Genomic DNA, 6,800 nt, shown 5'->3' with positions numbered 1-6,800 from the left:
AACGATTCTGTGGGGTGCGCTGGGCTCACCCCAAGTGCAGCTACCGTCCCACAGCACTGGCACACGGTCATTGACTGTATTCCCTGGGCTGTGCCTCTATTTCCCTGACTTATGCCATAACTGGAAGCCCCTACCTCCCACTCCCCTTCCCCCGTTTGGCCCATCTCCCCCACCCTTCTCCCCATGGAGAACAGTATGGAGGTTCCTCAAACACTAAAAATACAGCGACGCCCGGGTGGCTCAGCGGCTGAGCATCTGCCTCAGCTCAGGACGTGACCCCGGGGTCCTGGGATCGAGTCCTGCATCAGGCTCCCTGCATGGAGCCTGCTTCTCCCTTGCCTGTGTCTCTGCCTCTCTCTCTCTCTTTCATGAATAAATAAAAATAAAATCTTTAAAAAATATATATATATACATACAATTACCACATGCTAGCCAATAATTCCACTACTGGGTGTTTACCCAAAGACAACAAAAGCACTAATTTGAAAAAATGTGTGCACCCCAATGTCTATAATCGCCAAGATATGGAAGTTTCCTTTCTGGAAGGAGGGAGGGCTGCAGCCAACTTTCTGGCTCGCGAGCTGAAAGGGGACTCCTGGGCTCTTTTCCCTCTCAGCAGACCTATCAGAACTTTTTTACACATGGGAACTTAGAAAATACTTGAATTCAGCACTTGAATTCAGATATTGGTTTAGTGTTTCCTTTTAATAAGGATGAACATGACGCTATTCCTATTAATCGATGTCTATTCTTTCTCCAGATCCTTTTCTCCTGAGACAGCATTTGTTTTTGTTTTGTTTTTTGTTTTTGTTTTTTAAGGTTGCTGGAACTTGTGCTCAAATGGTCTTTCCTGGTAGCCCATTACGTTGTCTCTGGGCATCCAAGAGCCTATTAAATTATGTATTGGGATATTGCATGTGTTGGGATATGGCTACTGTCCTTGTGCTTCGCGTACGTGCAGAACCCACTCTCCACATCTGCTTGTGTCTACAGGGAGGGTCCACAGCGTTTGCTCTGTCCCACTGCTCAGGCCCTCTCCACAGAGACCTGGCTAAAGGAATGGCCAGCCCGCAGATGTTCACGGCAGGTTGGTTCCTAGTAGTCAAAGAGCAGGAATGACCCAGAATGTCCCCTGATGGGTGACTCATTAAACACGCTCCCCGCACCGTGGAGCGCGACACGATGATAGGAAGGAACGCACTGCTGGCAGGTGCAGGGACCTGGGTGGGCTTGAGAGATTGTGGCCAGATGAAGGAATCCACCCCCAAAAAGTCACATGCTCTGCGATTCTGTCATAGAACACTCTCGAAATGATAAAATCACAGATCTGGAGAACAGATGGGGTCAGGGGAGGGCGTGGGGTAAGCAGGGAAGGGGGCTGAAGAGTCCTGGTGGGGACAGGTAGTGCTGCATCTGGGCGGTATCATAATCAGCATCCCGGTCGAGGTGGGCACCGGAGCTCTGCCCCACTCACTCCCGGGGAGAAAGGAGGTAGAGGACACACTGCAGGTGCACGTGGATCTACATTATCCCAAAATAAAAGGTTAATGAAAAACCCAAGTGATGGGGGCCCCCGGGTGGCTCAGGGGTTGAGCGTCTGCCTTCGGCCCAGGGCGTGACCCCGGGGTCCTGGGATCGAGTCCCGCATCAGGGTCCCTGCAGGGAGCCCGCTTCTCCCTCTGCCTGTGTCTCTGAGTCTCTCATGAATAACTAACAAATTAATTAATAAATCTTTAAAAAAAAAAAACCAACTGACTTTAAAGTCGTAACACCTGAGTCTACAAAAAATCCGCAGGGTGAACTGTGCGATGCTTGAGCATTTTGCCCCGAGCCCGCTCCTCTGTGATCCCGCTCCGCGTGCTGGCTGCGGCTTGAGGAGCATCTCCACCTGGGTCCCAGGCCTCTGGGTCACATTTCCCTGCATGCAACTGAGCCATCGGTGATTTGTGCCTGGGGTGGGCAAATAGGGCACGAAAGAAAAGTAGAAGTAGGAACAATTTTGTGCAGAAAAAATCTACCCTTCAGATAATCAAGAAAATGCCATAGAAAGGTTTTTTTTTTTTTTCCTACTGAACTAACCCTGGCGGGGTGGGAGAGCGGAGAAGGGGAGGGTGAAACAGGCGTCCAGTGCGCAGGAGGGGGCATTGGTAGATGCCCGGAGGACACCTTTTGATAAAGCATGGATCACGTTCCATCCTGTCACCCTGCGGTTGCACTTCTGGCTCTCTTGAAGGAAATAGTCTCTCCCAAACCTGGGCGGATAAAAAACACCTGGTTAACAAGAGTGGGGGGATGCACCCCGGGCCCCCGCCCCTCCTGGAACTGCTGCTGTCTTGGTGCATTGCTTGCATGAAGAACCCACCCTCCGCGTCCGCTTGTGCGGGGACAGCACCCTCTACCCAGGTTTGACTCTGCATAATGTGACTCAAATCAAATAATTAGGAGTAATGAAGTCAGACCTGGCGCCGTGGTTGACATTTCCGGACATTCTGCTCAGTGTTCCTATATTTAGCTCACTTGCCTTCTCTCTTGGCTTTCTGATAGTCTGGAGTCTCGCGTTCTCCTCTCAAGCTGAGGTTATCCCCCGAGAGGCCTGTCCCTTACCTTTGTCCTGCTGGATGGAGGTGGGGGGCAGGGGCAGGAGGGGCCACCTTGCTGGAGACCCTCATTGCCCTCCAGCCACCCTTTCGGCTTCTCACACCCAGGGAGCTGCCCCTTGCCACGGCAGCAGAAGCTGGCTGTGGGCTGGCTTAGCCCTGCCAATGGGGCCCACACATCTTGTGCCAGCCCCTGACACGTCCGATGTCCGGTCACAGGGGCAGAAGAGGGAGCTAGGACTTGAGCGCCGGTTCAGGGCTGGGCAACCCAAATGCTCACCTCCAAAGGCACCAAAACTCCATCAGAATAGTTGGGAAGGGTGACGTCAGCTAACCCAGGTTTTGTGAGTCTCTTCCCACCAAACCAGCACAAGGTAGCAACTGTCCAATCACGGGGGCCTGAGTGGGGCACCCAGATGGTAGTAGACACACGTTAGGGGCCCCAGGCCACATGCCTACAGTTCAATCTGGTCAGTGGCCGCTGGATGGCCCGGGCACTGGTAGGGTCTCACCTCGGGGACCGCCGGAGCTCCACTTTCCTGCCTCGGGCCCAAGATCTTCTCCGAGGAACTAACACCAGCAAGCCCTCCATTGAGAGCATGGACAAATGTGCAAACCTCCCTTTCTCAGAGCGCATTCTGCGTGGTTCCTGAGAGGGCCAGTGGGATTGAGCCCGGAGAGATGACCGGCCCAGTGACAGCCCCTGTGGCTCTCTGCCCTGCCCTTCCTCCCTCTCTCCTCTCTCTGGGGCCACCAGCAATAAACCACCTGCACCCGAGTCCCCCCAAGATGCAGCCAGTCAGTAATGGATGAGGTCCTGCTGCCCCACCCACTAACCCACGGGGGGCACCCATGGTTGCCCAGAGGTCTGAAACAGGTGCCTCCATGGCCTGGTTACTAATACTCAATAATTCATTTATTCAAAAAAATCTTTAATTTAAGATTAAATTTGATTAACATAGAGTATGTTACTAGTTTCAGAGGTAGGGTTTAGTGATTCATCAGTTGCATCCAGCACCCAGTGCTCATGACATCACGCGCCCTTGCCTAAATGCTAAATGTTTGAGGGATCCCTGGGTGGCACAGCGGTTTGGCGCCTGCCTTTGGCCCAGGGCGTGATCCTGGAGACCCGGGATCGAATCCCACGTCGGGCTCCCGGTGCATGGAGCCTGCTTCTCCCTCTGCCTGTGTCTCTGCCTCTCTCTCTCTCTCTCTCTCCCTCTCTCTCACTGTGTGCCTATCATAAGTAAATTAAAAAAAATTTTAAAAAAATGCTAAATGTTTGATACCCTGCCCCAGAATTTGCCTGGCTCAGAGAATCACACTGAATATACGCTTCATTGTGAACATTGAGTTACTTGTTAATAAGAGAAAACCCAGTTTCTCCTTGCATCTTTTATTTTTATTTTTTTGAGATTTTATTTATTTATTCATAAGAGACACACAGAGGCAGAGACACAGGCAGAGGGAGAAGCAGGCTCCCTGCAGGGACCCCGATGGGGGACTTGATCCTGGGACCCTGGGGTCACGCCCTGAGCCGAAGGCAGATGCTCAACCGCTGAGCCACCCGGGGACCCCTCCCTGTGGCGGACCACATCCCCGGAGGGCCTGGCCAGGGAGGCCGCCGCATGCCCCGGCCTGGTTCGGGTGGGCACCGATGGCCTCGCTCCACGGGTCAGCCAGCTGCCCCCCCGCACACTGGGCCCGGGGCTCCAGACCAGAGGTGCAGACGGCTTGCGAACCAGCTGGCATGGTGTCGGTGTTGGCGGATGGTTCGCCACGGCCCGTCTGTCCTGCCGTGTTTTCCGAGTAGAGAGGCCTGCTGTCCCCCTTGCGCCCCTCGCTCGTGGCCCCAAGGGCTGCATCTCCCAGGCCCGGCCCCCCTGCTGACCCCGCAGCCCTCCCCGCACCGCCCCGCTTCTTCCTTTGCAGGGATCTCTACAGACACACTGGGGACAGGGAGGGCGCTGGCCGTGCTCCTGGCCTTCCCCCCGAGGGCCCGTCCGGCGGGAAGCAAGGACGAAGGACGTGCCGCCTTGCTGAAGGCCCATCCCCACGTCGGGAGACTCGGGGACAGGCTGGCCCTGCAGCAACAGGAGCAGTGGCTCTGCCTCTCTCAGTCCAAGGCGGAACCAGGACAAAACGTGACCATATTCAAGGCCGATCAGTGAGCTACACGTCGGGGAGCCCTTTCCGTCCCAGCGCAGGGCACAGCAGCTGTTCGCCAGCCCCGGGACCAAGGCCGTGTTGAGCCCCCACTGGGCCACCGCTAGAGCCTCGGTAACCTCCCAAACTGTAGGAATAACCCAGCCACATCTTCCGATCGCCACACAGCAATACCAGAAATTACAGAAAACAGGGTAAGGACACAAAACATCCATTCTACTTGGAATCTACACATTTTCTCCTCAACAGCTTTTGGGTCAAAGGGCAAATGTCAACTGGACTGCACAATTCCCAGGGACCAAAGATAGTGAGAGAGAGCACTGCGCCGTGGGGCCTGATATACTTTCTAATATACACTAGATATTCCTTTCTAATATATTAGCATATATTAGTATATATTAGAAAGGAAGGATGAAAATAAATGAATTCAGCACAGGCTTAGAAGGTCAGAAAACGAGATACAAGCTTGATGGCAGGAGAAGGTCATAAAGACAAAGGCAGAGGAACGGACGGACGTGGTGAGAAGCCAGAGCCGAGGAAGGCTGCAGTGGGGGGTGGGGGGCAGGCCGGGTGCCCCAGGTGGCAGGTGAGCACGTGGGGAGGAGGGGCTAACGTGCCTCAGGAACCACAGACACCAGGACAAACACCTTCCAGCGACTAATCTGCTGATTTAATTTAAACAACTATTTGTTTAAAATAAATCTTGTTTTTTTAAGATTTTATTTATTTATTCATGTGAGACACGGAGAGAAAGAGAGGCAGAGACACAGACAGAGGGAGAAGCAGGCTCCATGCAGGGAGCCCGACGTAGGACTCGATCCCGGGTCTCCAGGGTCACGCCCCGGGCTGCAGGCAGCGCTAAACCGCTGAGCCACCGGGGCTGCCCTAAAATAAATCTTATAGTGGGATGGAATTTAATTTTCTAGGGAAGAAAATGGACTCTGGAAAATAAAGACTAAACAGATAATTTCCAAAGCATAGGGAAAGTTGTTGTTAAAGCTCCCCCCTCCCAAACTGCCCCTCATTCAGACGGCTTCCCAGGGAAAGTCCACCCTCTCCAAACTACTCCAGAGCATAGAAGAGGGAGGGGACCTGGAGGGCCCAGTGAGTTAAGCACCTGCCTTCAGCTCAGATCATGATCCTGGGGTCCTGGGATCGAGCCCCATGTCAGCCTCCCTGCTCAGTGGGGAATCTGCTTCTCCCTCTCCTTCCGCCTCTCCCCAGCTCATGTCACTCCCCCTCTCTTTCCCTCTGTCAATTAAATAAATAAAATCTTTTTTAAAAAAAAGAAAGGAAAACTTACAACTCTTTTACATTAAAGAAGTATAATATTCATGCCAAAACCCGATAAAGACTGCACATAAAAGAAATCTAGAAACCATCGTACCTTACAAATGTCAATGCAAAAGTCTTAAAATATTAGCAAGTAGAATCTATCAACGTGCTGAAGAATAAGATATTACCAGATGGAGCCTGTTGCAAAAGTAAAATGGTGAGTTAATACTAGAAAATCTGCTCACATAACACATCAAAGGAATAGATCTAAGGAGAAACCCCTTGTAAATGTCTGTTAGCTCAGAAAAGGCATTTGCCAAATTCACCAGTTGTTCTTGATTTCTAAAAAATATGCTTGATGAAATAAGAATGATGGATACTTTCTTAATACAGCAACATACGTAACATTATAGTCATATAAATACCAGCCCAAGAGTCTGCTCCATACTTAATGCAGAAGCTCTGGAATCATTCCTTAAAGTCAGAAACAAGCCAGGGACCCCAACACCACCACTGCTCTTCAACATTGGACGAGATACTGGCAAATGGTGCAATTAGACAAGAGGAAGCAATCAGAGGCATAAAAACTATCACTCTTTTGCAAATTAGATGAGTGATAAAGCACTCATTTTATTTTATTTTATTAAAGAGTTGATTCATTTATTCATGAGAGACACAGAGAGAGGCAGAGACACAGGCAGAGGGAGAAGCAGGCTCCCTGTGGGGAGCCCAAAGGGGGACTCGATCCCAGGACCCCAGGGT

This window comes from Nyctereutes procyonoides, unplaced genomic scaffold, assembly GCF_905146905.1.
Source record: "Nyctereutes procyonoides isolate TBG_1078 unplaced genomic scaffold, NYPRO_anot_genome, whole genome shotgun sequence".
Lineage (NCBI taxonomy): Eukaryota > Metazoa > Chordata > Mammalia > Carnivora > Canidae > Nyctereutes > Nyctereutes procyonoides.
This window is presented reverse-complemented; position numbering follows the sequence as displayed.